The 18,298-nt window shown below is 37.9% G+C and overlaps 1 pseudogene; it reads right to left on the bottom strand.

Moving 5' to 3' along the window:
* Positions 1-777: 777 nt before the first annotated feature.
* Positions 778-3,502, bottom strand: LOC148532141 (uncharacterized; annotated as a pseudogene).
* Positions 3,503-18,298: the final 14,796 nt, after the last annotated feature.

Genomic DNA, 18,298 nt, shown 5'->3' with positions numbered 1-18,298 from the left:
ATAGAGATGTGTCCACACTAACATCATGTTGTAATAATTTGCTGGGGTGTCCAACCCAAAGAAAAGAACCATCCAGGTCCTTCTCTATACAAATGAAAAAATAGGTGTGCACTCACCAGTCTTCATTCACAAAAATTGTTCTTTATTCCATAGATCAAAGACTTCACAACATTAGTAGGATCCTTCTAATGTTGTGAAGTCTTTGATCTATGGAATAAAGAACATTTTTTTTGTGAAGACTGGTGAGTGCACCCCTATTTTTCATTTATACTGTTTAAGCCTTCCATAAACAGAACATCAGGTATGCTTCTCCAATGAGTAATCGATCTGAAACAGGTATTCTTAAGAATAAGTATATTTTATTAATTAATTAAGTAATCTTACTGAGAGCATAAGTGCATCTCTCAGGGCCAGTGCACAAGTAACCAAGATGGACACAAGTCCCAAATCTTTTATACACTTGTCTTTCATTAGCTGAATCATTGCACATTATCACGCCCCACTTACAAAGTTCTTTCCTTCTAAGGCATACAAGCATTGGATGGCTTTTGGCATAAATTGATAAGACATTCATAAAAGATTGAGACAGTAGTTTATTCTTGCTCTAATTTGATGAAATACTCCCCATCCTTGAATTACAATAGCCATGGCCTACGTGCAATTTGCAACATCCTCGTCTGAGGGACGAACTTCTATATTTGGTAAATAAGTCAGGCAGTGCGCAAAAGGAAGGTCTTAATGTGTTCCTTTTACTCCCTAACTCTGCAGAAAAACAAGTTAGGTAATGTCTTTCTTAAAGTAACCATGATATTCAAGTCGTGCTTCAGCATCATGGCTGACAAATGGTTCTAGCATTAAATGATATATATGTGAGTTCTTATATGAATATGATATAAGATTATATGAATATATGTGTATATGAGTATACGAACACATATGGCGTGTACATATTAGTCAAGATAAGTAATAAACCAGTATGGTGTTTGGGTGGATGTAGATGGAAAACCAGTTGCACCAAAGGTGTTGCAACCAGCTCTTGCAGAAGGTGCTCATGGATTAGTACATTTGGGAGCAGACAATATGAACCATATTGTCCAATCTTATTGGTGTGCTCCAGGATTCATATCAGTGGCTAAGGCTAAATGTCAAGGTTGTGTAATTTGTTTAAAGAACAATGTGGGGAAAATTGTACCTACAAAGGTAAAGCATTTGCCAAATTCCACAGGTCCATTCCAGAGACTACAAATTGATTATATCCAATTGCCTAAATCAAGAGGATTTAAGTACGTGTTGGTTTGTGTTTGAATGTTCAGTGGGTGGGTTGAAGGATGGTGTACATCCACTGATACAGCACAATTTGTTGCTAAGAAAATTTTGCAGGAATTTGTATGTCTTTATGGTTTACCTCGTGTTATTGAGAGTGACAGGGGAACTCAATATTTTGAATTATATGATCTTTTCCTGTACTAGATGTTGTCCTACTAAATTGTACTTCTACAATCTCCACCCTTTGAATAGGCACATCCTGCATGTGCCATATTTATAGCTTATGCTGGAACATATAGTTCCTGCATTTCTATCCTAGATGCCTCTCTTTTGTATTGTGTTTCTGCGTCTTTCATTCTGTAACTACCTCTCTGAGTAGCCCTTTGAATGCAACATAGGCCACATCGGTAGACTGCTTAGATAAAAAGGATCAAGACTACAATGGCAAGAATGAACTTTGTCAGAGCATAAAACAAATTGGTAAACCATTTTCCAAATCCTGAAATCCATTTACTTGGATCTAACCATGACCACCATGAATCATTCTCTGACTCTTTATCATAATGCATGTATCAAAATTTTTCCTTCATATCATGAGCCTCATTCATGTAGTTAGTAATAACAGCTTCTGGATCAGTAGTGTCATTAGTCAGATAATTGCAACAATGAACTCCAAGGTTTGTTTCAAGAGTAAGACAATATCATCCAGCTTGTGCAGTTAAATAGTCCAGCACTAAGCGATGTTGCAATAGTTAATTTCAAAATGCTTTTAATTCATGTCCAACATATCTGAAAGTCTCATCATAAAGTTCAGTCACATTGTCCATAAACCAGATCAGATCAGTAATCTCTTGTTGATTTTCCAAATATCCCCAATTACCAGAGGTAAGAAAGTTAGCAAAGGCTGTACCAATATGATGTTTCACTGATAAATGTATTAAAGGGATATACCTTTTAGTCACAGGAACAATGTCTCTTTTAGAACGTCCAAAGTTGGTATCCTGCAAAAGAACTTTTTGCAAATCATCATGAGTTATGGCATAAAATTGTGGTATCACTCGACCCAAATAACAAATCCCTTCAGAATTAATAGGTAACCATTTGTAAGCATATTTCCCACATATATAATAGAGATCATTTGGCAGTAGGAAAGGAACATCAAACATTAAGACAGTAGCTGTAACCATCATTCCCAAATGACATGTCTGAAACTCTTCTGGTTTTGGTGCACTTCCTATTTTACTTTCTTCCTCACCTCGCATCTGACCTATATGACCTTCCACACTTTCTCGAACTTTCTCATTTTCCTCACCCTCTTGTTCACTGGTTTTCTCTGTCTCATTATTCTCTGTATTTCTCGGTTTCCTAGTTAGAAGTGTATAATCAAATCGACGCTACATGCTAAACAGTTTGGTTTCAGAAAACTTTCCTTACAGAACTGTTTACATTGAGGAGCATAAGGCCTAGGCATTGTAATGATCTTATCGCAATACCCTGTTTCAACTTTTCCTAGCTGTATTGGATTTTCAGGCCTAGGAACATTATACAGTCCTGCAGTTGTCCAAACTTGTGGTAAACCTTGTTGCATCTCAACAATTGTTTTCTCAAAACAAAAAGGAAAATGTTCACTTACATGAGGTGCCAATGTAATTACTGGAGGTTTTGTCAAATTATACCTTTTGACCACATTTTTTTTTGCAAGACAGTCTTCACAATCTACGTCATGTATTTTAGTAATTTCTGAGTGAAAGGCTGGTACTGGTGTCAATGGCATATTTTGACTTAACAATGGAGTTCTGGTACACATCCAACAATTGGTAACATTCAATACCTTACCCAACAATGAATGATATTGCTGAATGGGATATTCCTGTGAATAATAACCAATATTGTCCATACACCACAATATGCATCTTTCCTCCGGTGGTTTAGTACAGTAATCACAAATGCATCTTGTCACAGATGGTAAATCAGCCTCCTGACACCGGTCATTTAACTCTCTTGTTTTCCTGCTTAGAAAAGAGGAAGGAAGGGACTTATTAGAATGAACTCCATCATCCACGCTAATGGATGTGTAGTAACCAGACCATGGACCCTCGCTCGCTCTCTCCCCAGCATAAATCAGTCCTGCAACTGAAATAATCATGATGAAACCCAACACACAGACCACCATGTTAAATGTTCTTCTTTGCATCAGTTTATATGCCTGCAATCGGTGATAAGCAATCAACTCCATCTTGATTAAAGAGTTCTCTCAAATATAGTTCAGTCTCTGCATCAGCATTTGAGTTTGAGTCTTTCAGTTGTCCCTTTAGGCTCGGATCTCTGACCTTTTTACAGTGGGAGCCATGAATCCAGGTGTCCTTCTCAGCAACTTTTATAGCTGTATCTGTAGTCAGCAGTACTTGCCAAGGACCATCCCATCAATCTGTAAGGGAACCAGAGCGTAAAAACTTATTATCATAACATAGTCTCCAGGCTGCAGCTCATGAGCTGGACCAATTGCTGATACTGGTCGAACATCTTGTTGAGCTTTTCGCAGATCTTGTAACTGTTTAGACAATTGTATGACATATTGAACAGTCAAATCATGCTGCATTTTTAAATCAGTCTTTGGGTTAGTAATGAATCGTGGTTGTAATCCAAAAAGCAGCTCATATGGCGAGAGATTGACCGGGGGCTTAGGTGTGGTTCTAATACTATGAAGCACCAATGGTAGGGCTTCAGGCAATGCCATTCCTGTCTCTTTTGTAAGTTTGGCTAGCCTATTTTTTATTACACCGTTCTGTCTCTCGACTTTTGCAGATGCTTTTGGATAATATGGCGTATGTAATTTTGATTCTATTCCCATCAATTCACACATTTTCTGAAACACTTTCCCTGTAAAATGAGTTCCCCTGTCACTCTCAATAACACGAGGTAAACCATAAAGACATACAAATTCCTGCAAAATTTTCTTAGCAACAAATTGTGCTGTATCAGTGGATGTACACCATCCTTCAACCCACCCACTGAACATTCAAACACAAACCAACACGTACTTAAATCCTCTTGAATTAGGCAATTGGATATAATCAATTTGTAGTCTCTGGAATGGACCTGTGGAATTTGGCAAATGCTTTACCTTTGTAGGTACAATTTTCCCCACATTGTTCTTTAAACAAATTACACAACCTTGACATTTAGCCTTAGCCACTGATATGAATCCTGGAGCACACAATAAGATTGGACAATATGGTTCATATTGTCTGCTCCCAAATGTACTAATCCATGAGCACCTTCTGCAAGAGCTGGTTGCAACACCTTTGGTGCAACTGGTTTTCCATCTACATCCACCCAAACACCATCTTCACTTTTATTGCAATTTCTTAGCTTCCAAGTATTAACTTCATTGTGAGAAGATTTTTCTTGATATTGTTTCAATTGATCAAATGTTATTTCCTTAAACAACATCAATTCTGCATTTACCTCTGTTTTCTTCCCTTTAATCATGCTAGCTGCTTCTCTGACTGCTGTGTCAGCTAATCTATTGCCCATGGAAATGGTGTCATTCTGTTTAGTATGTGCCTGACATTTGATGACTGCAACTTCTTTTGGTAATTGTATTGCATCAATCAGTTCTTTGACAGTTTGTGCATGAGGAATTAGTGTTCCTGAAGCTGTTAGATAACCTCTATGCTTACAAATAGCACCAAAGTCCTGAACAACCCCAAACCCATATCTGGAGTCAGTATAGATGTTAACTCTTTTCCCTTCAGATAACTGACATGCTCTTATCAAAGTTGTGGGCTCTGCCACCTGTGCTGAATGTGGTGGTCCTAATGAGTTAGCTTCCACTATGTCATCCTGTGTAGTCACAGCATACCCTGTTACCAAAGAACCATCATGTGTTTGTCTGTGACAACTACCATCAGTAAAAAGAACCACTTCTGGATTTTCTAATGGAACTTCAGAAATGTCAGGTCTTACAGAAAAATTTTGTTTCATGTATTTCATGCAATCATGCTCATCTACCCCCTTTTCCTCAAATATCTCCTCTCCACCCTTTGAGGAAAAGCTGGGTAGCAATGTAGCAGGATTGAGGGTGGTACACTTATGGATATGGAGATTAGTAGGTGTTAAAAGATCAATTTCCCAATGGAAGATTGGAAGATGGGAGATTACAAATTCCATACTTACCAAGACACTCGAAGAGATGACATCTCATAAAGATGCTTAAACTGATGGCCAGTCAGCAAGCAGTTCCCCACTCGTCATGTCAGGTTGACACATGATTGCGTATCCCTAGTAGACTCAAGATTTTACAACTTTATTTAAAGCTCTTAAGTCCTGTACAAGACGCCAACCTAAGTTTTTACCTGTACCTGTACCTGTATGTCGCTTTGGAATTGGATATATTGGAGTATTGGCTGGACTCATACATTTTACCTATATACCTTTTGTTAAAAGAGCTTTGATAACCGGTTCTATTCCTATTTCAGCTTCTGGTTTTAATGGATATTGAGGTACACATGGCGGTGACTCTCCTGGTAATAATTTGACATATACAGGTGAAGCATCATTCATGAACCCAACATCCTCAGAGTCTGTTGTCCAAAGATTCTCTGGAACTTGTTCCAGCATTTTTTCAATCTCTGGAATCAGAATCACTGGACAAATGGGCAAAGGAATGTGTGCCATATCCAAGTACGCTTGCACATCCTCTGTATATTTTTCTGGAATCTGTAAAAATACTCCGTCTGGAGTACAGTAAATTGTGCATTGTAGTTTACACAACAAATCCCTTCCTAACAAATTAGAAGGTGTCTTCGATGAAAGGATTAAAGCACGTAGTTGAAATTGGCCCTAGCGGTATTTCCTGATCTGTTGAAACAGGAAGAGTAATGACTTCCCCACTAATTCCCACTGCTTGTACAGTTTGTGATGGTTTCTGAATAATTCCCTTATCTTTTATCACGCTCTTCACAGCTCCCGTATCAATTTGAAATGGGTACATATCATTACCTACTTGCATTTGTATTATTGATTCTGGTATATTAGATACTACTAATGCAATTATACGGGAGCTTTCCTCATCCTATGGGAGAGGCAACCTATTCACCCCACCCCTTGGAACAAAAGACTGTGAGTTTGGATTCAGTGTCCCTGGTCTGAAACGAGGAGTGTAAAACCCAGCAGGAGGAGGGGGGCGTAAACCAGGTCTGTAAAATCTTGTAAAAGGTTTAGGTTGGAAACTTGGTCTGTATCCAGGATTATACTCCCCATTCCGGCTCATAAATCTGGGAGGGGTGTACAAAGGGGATGGTCTGTTCTGCCGTATGATTGACTTCGGACATTGCCGTTGAAAATGACCAAACTGCCCACATGTGTAACAATTTCTGTAATGATTATGCTGCACAGTGCTTTCAAGACTCTTAATCTGTAATGTCATTAACTTTTCTTTTGATTTAGATTTCTTTTGCAAAATATTTCTCTCATGCCTCTTAGCCGCTTTCACTAACAAACTCAAAGTCTGTTCTTTCCACTCTGGATACAGTATTGTTACTCTCTCACGTAATGTATCATTAAGTCGTTCCATAAACAACCCTTTTACCATGTAAGCAACTTGTACATTTTCCTCAACTGTAATACCACCAAAATCTTTTAAATTATCCATTAATCTTTTATGATAATCAGCTACCCCTTCAGAAATCTCTTGCTTAGTCTGATACAGTTTTGACCATTCAACTTGTTGTGGAAAAATTAACTTCAGTTGTTCCTGAAATTTTTTTTACCACAACTTGTTGTTCTTCAGAAGTTAGCTGCGTAGCATTAACCATAGCCTCAGTCACAATATCTTCAGATTTTACTTTATTTTCTGGCCACATAGCAATAATCAACTGTTTCCAAACTCTGCCAGTCGGTTCATGGAGTAACGCTAAGGTCTCTACGTATTTGAATGCATTTTTGCAAATTCTGTTTCGGGTTAGGAAAATTTTGCACTAAAGCTTGCAAATCCGTCTGTCTCCACAGAGCCCACAAAGGAATCAATCTATCTTGACCTTCTTGCTGTCCTGGCACAGTAAAGATATGCACAGGTTGCATTTTAATTACATCTTTGTCTTTCACTGAACTGCGTAATGTATCTTTAGTGATAATTGCTTCTGCCTGTAATCTAGCTTCCCGTTCTTTCCTGACTTCATAAGCAGTTTTAACCTTATCCTCCCCTACAGACTGCTCTATCTCACATTTCTCAATAGTCTGTTCAAAATCACTTGATTTTAATTCATCAGTATCATCACCTGAATCTGTACCAACAGCCGTTGATTTATGTATTTTTGGACGTGCTCCTTCTGCATAAATCAAAGGAGATGATGCAGCAACATGTGGTTGTACAATTCTCGGACAATTAGATACTGCACATGCAATTCCTGCCATCTGCAATTCATCATTCCACTGTTCATCTGATATACCAGATGAACAGTGGAACAACGGACAATATGCAGGAGGACAGGAATCTTGTGGGAGCAGAGGGTACAACATGTTAAGTCATCCTTGAACAAATTCCTGAACATTTCCCCTTGCAGTCTGGAGTTTGTACAGTTTAGAGTAATGAAACCAATTATGTAAACACTGTAAATGCTTATCCCTACGCTTAGCTCCACATAAACAAGAAATGTTTTCTCTCACCAAGTCTAAACTGTTTGTGTTGAATGTTCCATATACAGGAAAACACATTTAGTTAATTTAGACCACTCATCACAGAATTTTATATAATCTGGATTAATCTGTTTCATTATGTACTATGCACATGATTTATTTGACCGTTCATCAGCTTTCTCCTCCAAGGAAATATTAGCACCCATGTTTTCTCTAGGTCTACATTACACCTTGCAACACGTCTGTCTTACGGAAAAGCTTTACTCCAACAAATTAATCACATAACAACCCATACAAATTTCTGCAATTGCCTCAAAATTCAATTAAATGTAATATTATAAATATTCACCTTTTTCGCAAAAAATATTAGTTTATTTATTTATTACGAATTATACTATAGCTGATCAGTCTAAAATATAAAATATAATTATTACATTTATTCACTTTTTTTTTTATCAACTTTATCACTTTAATTTATTTATGAGATTACTCATATGCAGTAACACACCTTGTCACATAAAAAATATGAGTTAATGTCTAGCAAAAACACACAATCATTAACAACCTTTCCTCTCATAATATTTTGGAGTACAGATATCTGCATCTTAAAATAAAGATTACAAATTCCATACTTACCAAGACACTCGAAGAGATGACATCTCATAAAGATGCTTAAACTGATGGCCAGTCAGCAAGCAGTTCCCCACTCGTCATGTCAGGTTGACACATGATTGCGTATCCCTAGTAGACTCAATCACAATGCCTCCAACTGTTTAAGCCTTCCATAAACAGAACATCAGGTGTGCTTCTCCAATGAGTAATCGATCCAAAACAGGTATTCTTAAGAATAAGTATATTTTATTAATTAATTAAGTAATCTTACTGAGAGCATAAGTGCATCTCTCAGGGTCAGTGCACTAGTAACCAAGATGGGCACAAGTCCCAAATCTTTTATACACTTGTCTTTCATTAGCAGAATCATTGCACATTATCACGCCCCACTTACAAAGTTATTTCCTTCTAAGGCATACAAGCATTGGATGACTTTTGGCATAAATTGATAAGACATTCATAAAAGATTGAGATTGTAGTTTATTCTTGCTCTAATTTGATGAAATACTCCCCATCCTTGAATTACAATAGCCATGGCCTACGTGCAATTTGCAACATCCTCGTCTGAGGGACGAACTTCTATATTTGGTAAATAAGTCAGACAGTGCACAAAAGGAAGGTCTTAATGTGTTCCTTTTACTCCCTAACTCTGCAGAAAAACAAGTTAGGTAATGTCTTTCTTAAAGTAACCATGATATTCAAGTCGTGCTTCAGCATCATGGCTGACAAATGGTTCTAGCATTAAATGATATATATGTGAGTTCTTATATGAATATGATATAATATTATATGAATATATGTGTATATGAGTATACGAACACATATGGCGTGTATATATAAGTCAAGATAAGTAATAAACCAGTATATTTTGAATTATATGATCTTTTCCTGTACTAGATGTTGTCCTACTAAATTGTACTTCTACAATATATATCTCCATCAATTTTCTACCTGTACTTGAGACCCAACTCTTAAACACATTATTTTGTGTCATTTTTTCTAAATCTACTGTTTAGAACTTTTAAATATACCTATTCAAATAACAGTTTTATATAAAGTATATGACCACAGTTTACCTATATAGAGTATGTGAATACACTATTTAGAATCGGGTAGCACTATTTAATGTTACCCAGCTCCTGACTGATAATGGGACAAATGTAATTTTCCAAAGTGTTCTATATTCACTGTTAATGTGTACATCAGCCTTATTCAGACCATTATATTTTAATATTGAGTATGTTGGGATAAACAACATAAACTAGCATAACTGGATTGTTTATCATTAATTTATTTCAGCAGCTGGTCCTGAAGAGCAATGGCATTTTCATTTTGCAAGCATTTACTACAAAGCAGTTGAGGTTAATTTAGACGTCTTGGCTGATTATATTTTAGGTGTTTGCTATTGTTTTACTATATGGCAACTTCTAGTATCACAGAGAATGAAAAACAAATATTATATTATGTGCCATGAGCTCTCAGTATGCAAACAAGTTAAAACAGATTTGAAAATTTTGAAAATCTTAGCAACATGTCTTCATCTTAGCAGATTTTTATAGAAGAGCAGCTATCTATACAGACATTGCTCTTAGTCACATCATATGGCATCTCTTAGATGTTTTGTCAAATGTTTTCATTATGTGCTGAATTTCCAGTGATACAAATATGGAATCCATCCAAACTAAATATGAAATAACTTTACTTTTGCAAAAGTCATACAGCTCTTATTTGTTGTAACTTGATGCATTTTTAATAATTTTGAAACTGGGATGCAGAAAGAAAAAAAAAAAGAGGAGGGCTGGGCAAAATTAAGTTGGGGAGGGGAGAACAGCAGACTTACTGTACATATTATACCCATTTTACACCAGAACCAAAACCCGGGTTATTGCAGGGTTAACCCGGGTAGCTCCTTGGTGTAAAAGGGGTAAGAGTTGGATTGCAGGGTCGAGTGACCTGGCAATCCAACCCAGGTAACTTGCAGGGTTTAACAATGGAATAATCGTGAAACCCTGCAGTGTAAATGGCGCAATCCGGGTCAGGGTGACCTGGATTGTGCCGCGTGCCTGCTGATTGGCTGGCTTCAGTGGCACTAGCAGATGGCGTCAACTCCAAGCATCCACTTCAACGCCGGAAAAGCTGTGTCTCTGCAGACCTGGCTCTGGTGTGAACGGCGCTGACTCGGGAATATCTTGGGTCAGCGCCAGGGAAATTCTGTGTCTGATCCGGATTGGTACCTTGCTCCAACCTCTGGGTCAGACCCAGAATTTCGGGATAAAAGCGGTATTACACATCAAACATGCCAAAGGCAGAAGTGTATAGCTATCAAAATGGACTTTTCATGAGTATAAAACAGACATACTGTAGGTACAAAGAAATATCTCTCAAGCATTACACACAGAATGTTAGATCAACCTTGACCTCTCTGGAAACATACAAAAAAATATTTTGTCATGTCTGTTTTTTCAGTCTATTTATACAGTATTAGCATTGTTGTCCAATATAGATGTGTGACGCTGTGTTTGCATTGAATGCTGGATTGCACTGAAAGTAGAAATGTGTGCGGAATGCCATCTTTTGGTTTTGCCAAAACCACCCTCAAGTGTTTTGGTTTTGGATCTTTATTTCTTTAAAATTGATAAAAACAGCTAAAGTCATGTAATTTGGACCTGTTCTTGTTCTGACAGTTTTATTAACCTCAAAAACATTATTTTCCAGTCATTTTGACCACCTCAAAGCTGACAATATTATTTTCACCCATATTGGCACTGCAGTGGAAGACAAGATGGCAGTTTATATCAAGAACTAGATCAGAGGCCCAAGGCCATCATTGGTTAATGGAGTATAAACTATATAAATAGTTTTTGTACTATTACTGGAAGGCAGGTGAAATTGATTAATTGATTGATGTATTAATTGATTGATTAGAGAATATACTGTAGCTATAAATAAAAATAGAGACATTGAAAAGACTTGTAAAAAACAAGCATCCAAAATACCTGTGAGATTGTTTGATTGATAGGTTAATTGTTTAATTACAGAATTATAGACAAATTTGAGAAATGGAGCAAACTATTGAAAAGCAAGCATCCAAAAGGGGATATGGAACACAAAGCACTACAAAAACATGAAAATCTAATAAGGTTCTAATAAGGTTCTAATAAATCTAATAAGGTTTTGCCAAAACCACCCTCAAGTGTTTTGGTTTTGGATCTTTATTTCTTTAAAATTGATAAAAACAGCTAAAGTCATGTAATTTGGACCTGTTCTTGTTCTGACAGTTTTATTAGCCTCAAAAACATTATTTTCCAGTCATTTTGACCACCTCAAAGCTGACAATATTATTTTCACCCATATTGGCACTGCAGTGGAAGACAAGATGGCAGTTTATATCAAGAACTAGATCAGAGGCCCAAGGCCATCATTGGTTAATGGAGTATAAACTATATAAATAGTTTTTGTACTATTACTGGAAGGCAGGTGAAATTGATTAATTGATTGATGTATTAATTGATTGATTAGAGAATATACTGTAGCTATAAATAAAAATAAAGACATTGAAAAGACTTGTAAAAAACAAGCATCCAAAATACCAGTGAGATTGTTTGATTGATAGGTTAATTGTTTAATTACAGAATTATAGACAAATTTGAGAAATGGAGCAAACTATTGAAAAGCAAGCATCCAAAAGGGGATATGGAACACAAAGCACTACAAAAACATGAAAATCTAATAAGGTTCAAAGGTGCTTATCTGCATTTGATCAGTAGCATGGAGAGAGTTCTTTGTGTATCATATCCCCTTGTACTATGTATCAATAAACCCCGGTTTGAAAAGTGTTGCTAAGAAAGGGATATTTACTGCTTATTTGAAAGCTGATCAAACTAAGCTGTATGCAAACCACTGGGGCCATTGTGGGATACTGATGAAATGATTAGGACACACAGTATTATATGCAGATTCCCAAGAATTTTGTTAGGTATGCAGTACATTATAATTATGCAAATTACTTTCTGAAGAATCGCTACACTATATATGTGTCTCATCTGGCTCTGATTGCACCCCTCCTTTTAAGGTTTTTGGCTATTTGGAATCCCAGGTTCATCCCATCACATGGAATCCTTGTAAAGAACCACAGATAAGCCTAGATTTTTTATTTGGCACGCACATTTAATATTCTAGCACATGCATTTATAAAAAAATTACTAAACTATCAAGTGCATGTTCTTTTCAACCTCCATTTCTAGATCACATTTTTCTGATTGCCACTTGGAAACATGGGAAGACTGCTACTACCTTCACCAGAAGGATCAATGTGTCACACTGTTAGCACCACTTGGATTTGAAACTCTCTGCACTAAAGCTTTATATAATCTATTTGGGACCTAAACCAGTGCGCCATTCTATAATTTTAATTATATATATGTATATATATATATATATATATATATCAAGCAAGAAAGGATGGCGGCACTCCACGACTGGTAGTAAGGTCAAGGTATTTTAATCAGCGTTCCAATGTTTTGGGCCAATGCCCTTCATCTGGGATACAATGTACAGCAAAGCATACAACATTTAAATACACACACAATTAAATTTACCTTACTCAGTTGCTCAGACGTGGCAGCGCCCGTCCACGCACACACCATGGAGTCGCAGCAGAGTGACGTAATGGGAAGGGACACACAACGCGACCAGACCATGTGAGAAGCCCCGGTTGTCATAATAACCATATACATAATAACAAAAACAATGACAATCGCTATTAACAATATCAAGACATACATAACATATAAGCAATCGAGTGAGTATATTTATAAACCTAATTAAGTATACAAACTACATAGCTATATAGTTGGCAAGCATATATATTCAAAAATTACCAAACCAATTTAACATATCAATAGCCAATATTGAACCCAAGGGATGTATCAAGAAATGTATAAAAAATTGTCCATGTTAATATCCCTACAAAAAACATTGAAAACCAAGGGATTCATTTAACCCCCTGGGTGCCATAGTGTCTAATTTAAAAATTACACCGACATTCGGCCTGTAGCAACCTTTTGGCTCTATTACCTGTTGCTAGACATTGGATTACTTTAAAGCATGGTGTCAGTGATCTGCGGTTTAAGATTATAGAACATATCCCACATAATATTAGAGGTGGCAATAGAGCCACGTTGGTACGCTGATTAAAAGACCTTGACCTTACTACCAGTCATGGAGTGCCGCCATCCTTTCTTGCTTGCTGAATGGGACCTGGTGGTCCATGGAGGGCACCCACGCTATCATCTACAATACCTGAGTGAGTGTCTGGGTTACTATTTGTATATATATATATATATATATATATAAACAAGCTGATAATTGAACAGAGTATTTAAAAAACAAACATCCAAAATAGTGCAGTTATATATACTGCTTATCAAACACAAGCAATCATTGCAAAGCATAAAACCAAAAATTATGCACAATGGAATTGACCTTGGGTTCTCCCAGTAACTCTTTTGTTGTGTATTAAAAAGTATATGCACAGTTTAACATAATAAGCACTACAGCAAAAGGGACTGCAACTTTTGTGACTGAAGTGTTTGGTTTGTTTGGACACTGACAAAAAAAGCTACCAATTGGTTTTGGGTGGCTAACAGTGTTGTTAGTCATGCCTATAGTTGAAAGATGTCACTATCATCCTCACCCTCATCTGTGTTGTTTATATCATCACACAATATTAGTGCATCCCTACTGCAATACACCCTTACAGAATGCTCTGTAATTTGTTAGAATTAGCAGCAAAGGTCTTCCTTATAGTATTTGTAGTTTATTTTATTTAAATCAGTTTTTCCACATTTTTAGGAAGTAGCATTCTACTCTGATCACTCACAGGGTTCCTGGCTGTGCTAAACAGTATTTCTAAGTTCACACTTGAGGGTAGACAGCTTAAGTAAAACAAAGCTAGTTTGTATAAGGGGCTCCAAATTGGATGTTTTCTCTCCTAGTATTCAAAGGGATTGTGTGACATGATAATTTGTACATTATCATTAAAATAATCCTCCACCATTCTATTGATGCCTACTGTATCAGATTGATTTAAAGTAGAGATGTCAATAATTTTGGGCAATTTTTTTAAGCCTGATCAGATGTCATAATGGTGTTTCACTCTGGCATGCTCAGTTGACTTATCCTCATCACCAATGGATCTCTTGGAAAATGCCAGTATTTTTCCTAGCAGCAGCAAATGCAGAAGACACTGAAGCAGGGGACATTATAATGTCATGTGCCACTTGTACTGACAACTTCCTTTGCATATCTTAAGATCTTTGTCACTTGGAAAGGAAGACATTATGTCAGACTTAAACCTAGGATCAAAAAGGTTGCCAAAATGTAGTGATCCAATTGAACGATGCTGCAAACCCTTTGGTCATGGTGAAGGGAATAAAGTACTTGATCTACAAGTCCAACATACTTAGTGGAATCATTAAGTTTAATCTCTTGCTTAGTTTTTCTCACTGCTTTTCCAATAGTTTAACTAATGGAATCACCTGAATCAGGCTGGCAGTGTCTGCACTCACTTCATTTGTTACTATTTCAAAAGGTTTGAATCTTGAAGCGGCAATAATTTTAAAGGCAAAACCAAGCTGGTTTTGCCTTAAAAATGATTGCCACTTTAAAAACATGGGAAGACTTGCAGGAGTTCATGCAATGGCTGCTAGTCACACACTATTACATAAGCCCCCTGGTGTTGTAATACATAATTTACAATAAGACACTAAGCATTTAACTATTGTGTCCAACCATTACAATCAGCACCAATAAACTATACCTATAAGAATGCTGAACTGGGCAACACCATTATAATTGGATTTACCATACACTGTAATGCAAAAGTCATGGGTTAGCAGTATGTAAGGGTATGTAAAGGTAGGTGGTGTCACCATACTGTGACATCTTGGAATTACCCAGACCTGCACCAGTTTTAATCTGACATCTCAGTTTGAACACTGGCTTGGATGCTCATGGTAAGTTGACATGAATTATAGGAGTTCAAATGAGGCAAGATAGTGGGTGCCTGATGGATGGGACATTCCACTTTTGAAGATGTGTTGACATTCAACATTCCTCGATCTACAGTGTCACTTATGTTCTGGGAATACCTCATGGATGGCATTACCACCCACTATAGACAGTGCATTGGTCAACCATGGGTTCTTAATGTACATAACTAGTGGTGTCTGACCAGACATGTTAATGGTAACAGAGAAGCAACACTGGCTCAAATCACATCCACATTCAGTGCAGGAGGTTTCATATGTATATCCAGCAGGTCAGTTCAGCATTCTTCTGCTTCCTTTGGATATGGGAGCAGAAGATCCACCAGAGTGCCCCAGTTAACACTACCACATAAAACACAGTGTCTCAGCTGGGCTCATGACATCGCTAATTGAACCATGGAAGACTAACAACATGTGGCATGGTCCGATTATTCATGGCTACAGTTGTTTGAGCTGATAGTAGGGTTCAGGTGTGGCACAGACTCCATAAGGCCATGAACCTCATTTACCAAAGAAGCACTATACAGGGTCGTGATGGTTCCTTAATAGTGTGGCGTGTGTTCACATGGCATGGGTTGGGTTCACTGGTCCACCTGAATGCATATTTGACTTGTAACCACTATGTTGCATTGATTGATGACCATTTGCAGCCTTTCATGGGTATTAAAAACCCCCACAATTATGGAATATTCCAAAAAAAGAATGTATTGTGTCATAGTTCCCAAATTGTCCACAATTGGTTTGAAAAGCATTCTAGAGAGTTCCAATGAATGGTGTGTCCACCAAGTTTGACCAACATGAACCCAGTTGAGCATTTATGGAACATGGTGGAGATGTCCATTCATACCCAAGATCCTACACCTACACATACAGGACCTCATTCAGAGTCAGTTGTTGCGGCCACATGGTCGTACGCCACCGATGTTCGCTAAACTGCGCATGCATAAAATTTGCAATGCGCGTGCGCAAACTAGCTATTATGATCAGAAATTGCTCTCTCCTTCAACTTGGCCAGGTCATTAGTTTGAGTGACAGGATGAGGCATTTGTGGGTGGTAACAGGGGAATGTGCCTGTGAATGGGGGAGTGGAGATCCGAACGCAGGCGTGCCTGACTATGCAAACGGTGTTTTATGGGAGTGCATGATTAACTAAGTATTGTCATGACACATGTGACATGGGAGGTCTTTACAGTGACTTGTTCGTAGTGCTTAAGAGAGGGTACGGTCAACCTTAAGGTCTACGACCAGCTCCAATGGTTCCCAATGGTCTCAATTAATCCTTATATGCCCGGAGATGATGTGTAATGGGAACGAGAAGGGGGCGTATTTCTAGTATTACGGCCGCATCCTCCCCTCGCTTGTCCAGCTAACGATCCCATCTTAACGATGCAACTTGTGAGCACTTTATTTACATATCCGTCCCCTTTAACCTTACGACCATGCGGCCACAGCGACCGACTCTGAATGAGGTCCACAGTATCAGGTAGCTGTAGGAAGCTATCCAGACAGCATGGGTCAACATCTTTCCAGTGGTCTTATGTTCACTTGTGGAATCAATGTCACATCGAGTTGCTGCACTTCGCTAGGTTAGATGGTGAACTACACCTCTATCCCATGACTTTTGACACTTCACTGTATATATTTAATAATTTAATGCATCCATATCAATATTATTGTTCGCCATTTTGGAGGTGTGATTTGTTATATACAGTATTATAAATTAATAGAATAACATAGATAACCAATAGTGGACACCATATTTTGTTCAGGTGCACATTCCTCAATTTTACACAAATTTCTGTCACTTTATACACCTATATTTTAAGAAATATATTAAAGGTTATGGGCCTGATTCAGAGCCGCTCGTAAGCGGCCGCTCGTTCGTTCTGAGCGATGTTAGCCCAACTGCGCATGCGTACGGATTGTTATACGCATGCGCTAACCAGTCAGTGCGGCCGAAATTCATGTGCTCGCAAAATAGCGAATGCCTGCTATTTTGAGTGACAGAAAGAGGCGTATGTGGGTGGTAACAGGGGAAGGTGCTTGAAAATGGGGAGTGGAGATCCGATCGCAGGCGTGCTTAAAGGTCAAAACGGGCGTTTTATGGGTGTGCATATTTAAAACAGCAGCGTCATTGACCTCGTCACTGGGTTATTTTATAGTCAGAACTGCTCGCAAAATTGTGGTAGCAAACACCAACCCCAAGAATAGCGAGCAGTTCATACCCTTGTCGATGTACACGATTAATCTCATAAATAGCGGACATGACGTAGGATGCGAGTGGCCAGGGGGCGTATTTTTCCAAAAAACGAATGCAAGTTTTGTTCGCTCATTCAGACATAGAGGCGTGAACAGACCGCAAACAGCGAACGGTTCATTTGAATAGCCACCCCTTGTTTTAGAACGAACGACCGCAAATGAATGAGGGCCCATGTTTTAATTGGTTATATGGGTTATTAGTGAATCAGTTAATCAGTCCATGAGTGCCTCTTATAAGAGTACTTTCTATTTGTTTTGGTAATTCTTATACAGCATTCAGACTCAAATATCATCTACAGCCTGGTTTTATTGTGCCAAACAGCTTCAACCATCACCTGCAGCCTACCTTAAGTGTGCACAACACTCAGCTTCAAATATCACCTGCAGTCACCTTCAATTGTGCACAGCACTCAGCTTCAAATACCACCAGCAGTCTGCACCAGTGTGCACAGCACTTAAGCACTCATCATCTG

The sequence above is a fragment of the Taudactylus pleione genome, unplaced genomic scaffold (assembly GCF_031769625.1).
Source record: "Taudactylus pleione unplaced genomic scaffold, aTauple2 ptg000083l, whole genome shotgun sequence".
Classification (NCBI taxonomy): Eukaryota; Metazoa; Chordata; class Amphibia; order Anura; family Myobatrachidae; genus Taudactylus; species Taudactylus pleione.
This window is presented reverse-complemented; position numbering and strand designations above follow the sequence as displayed.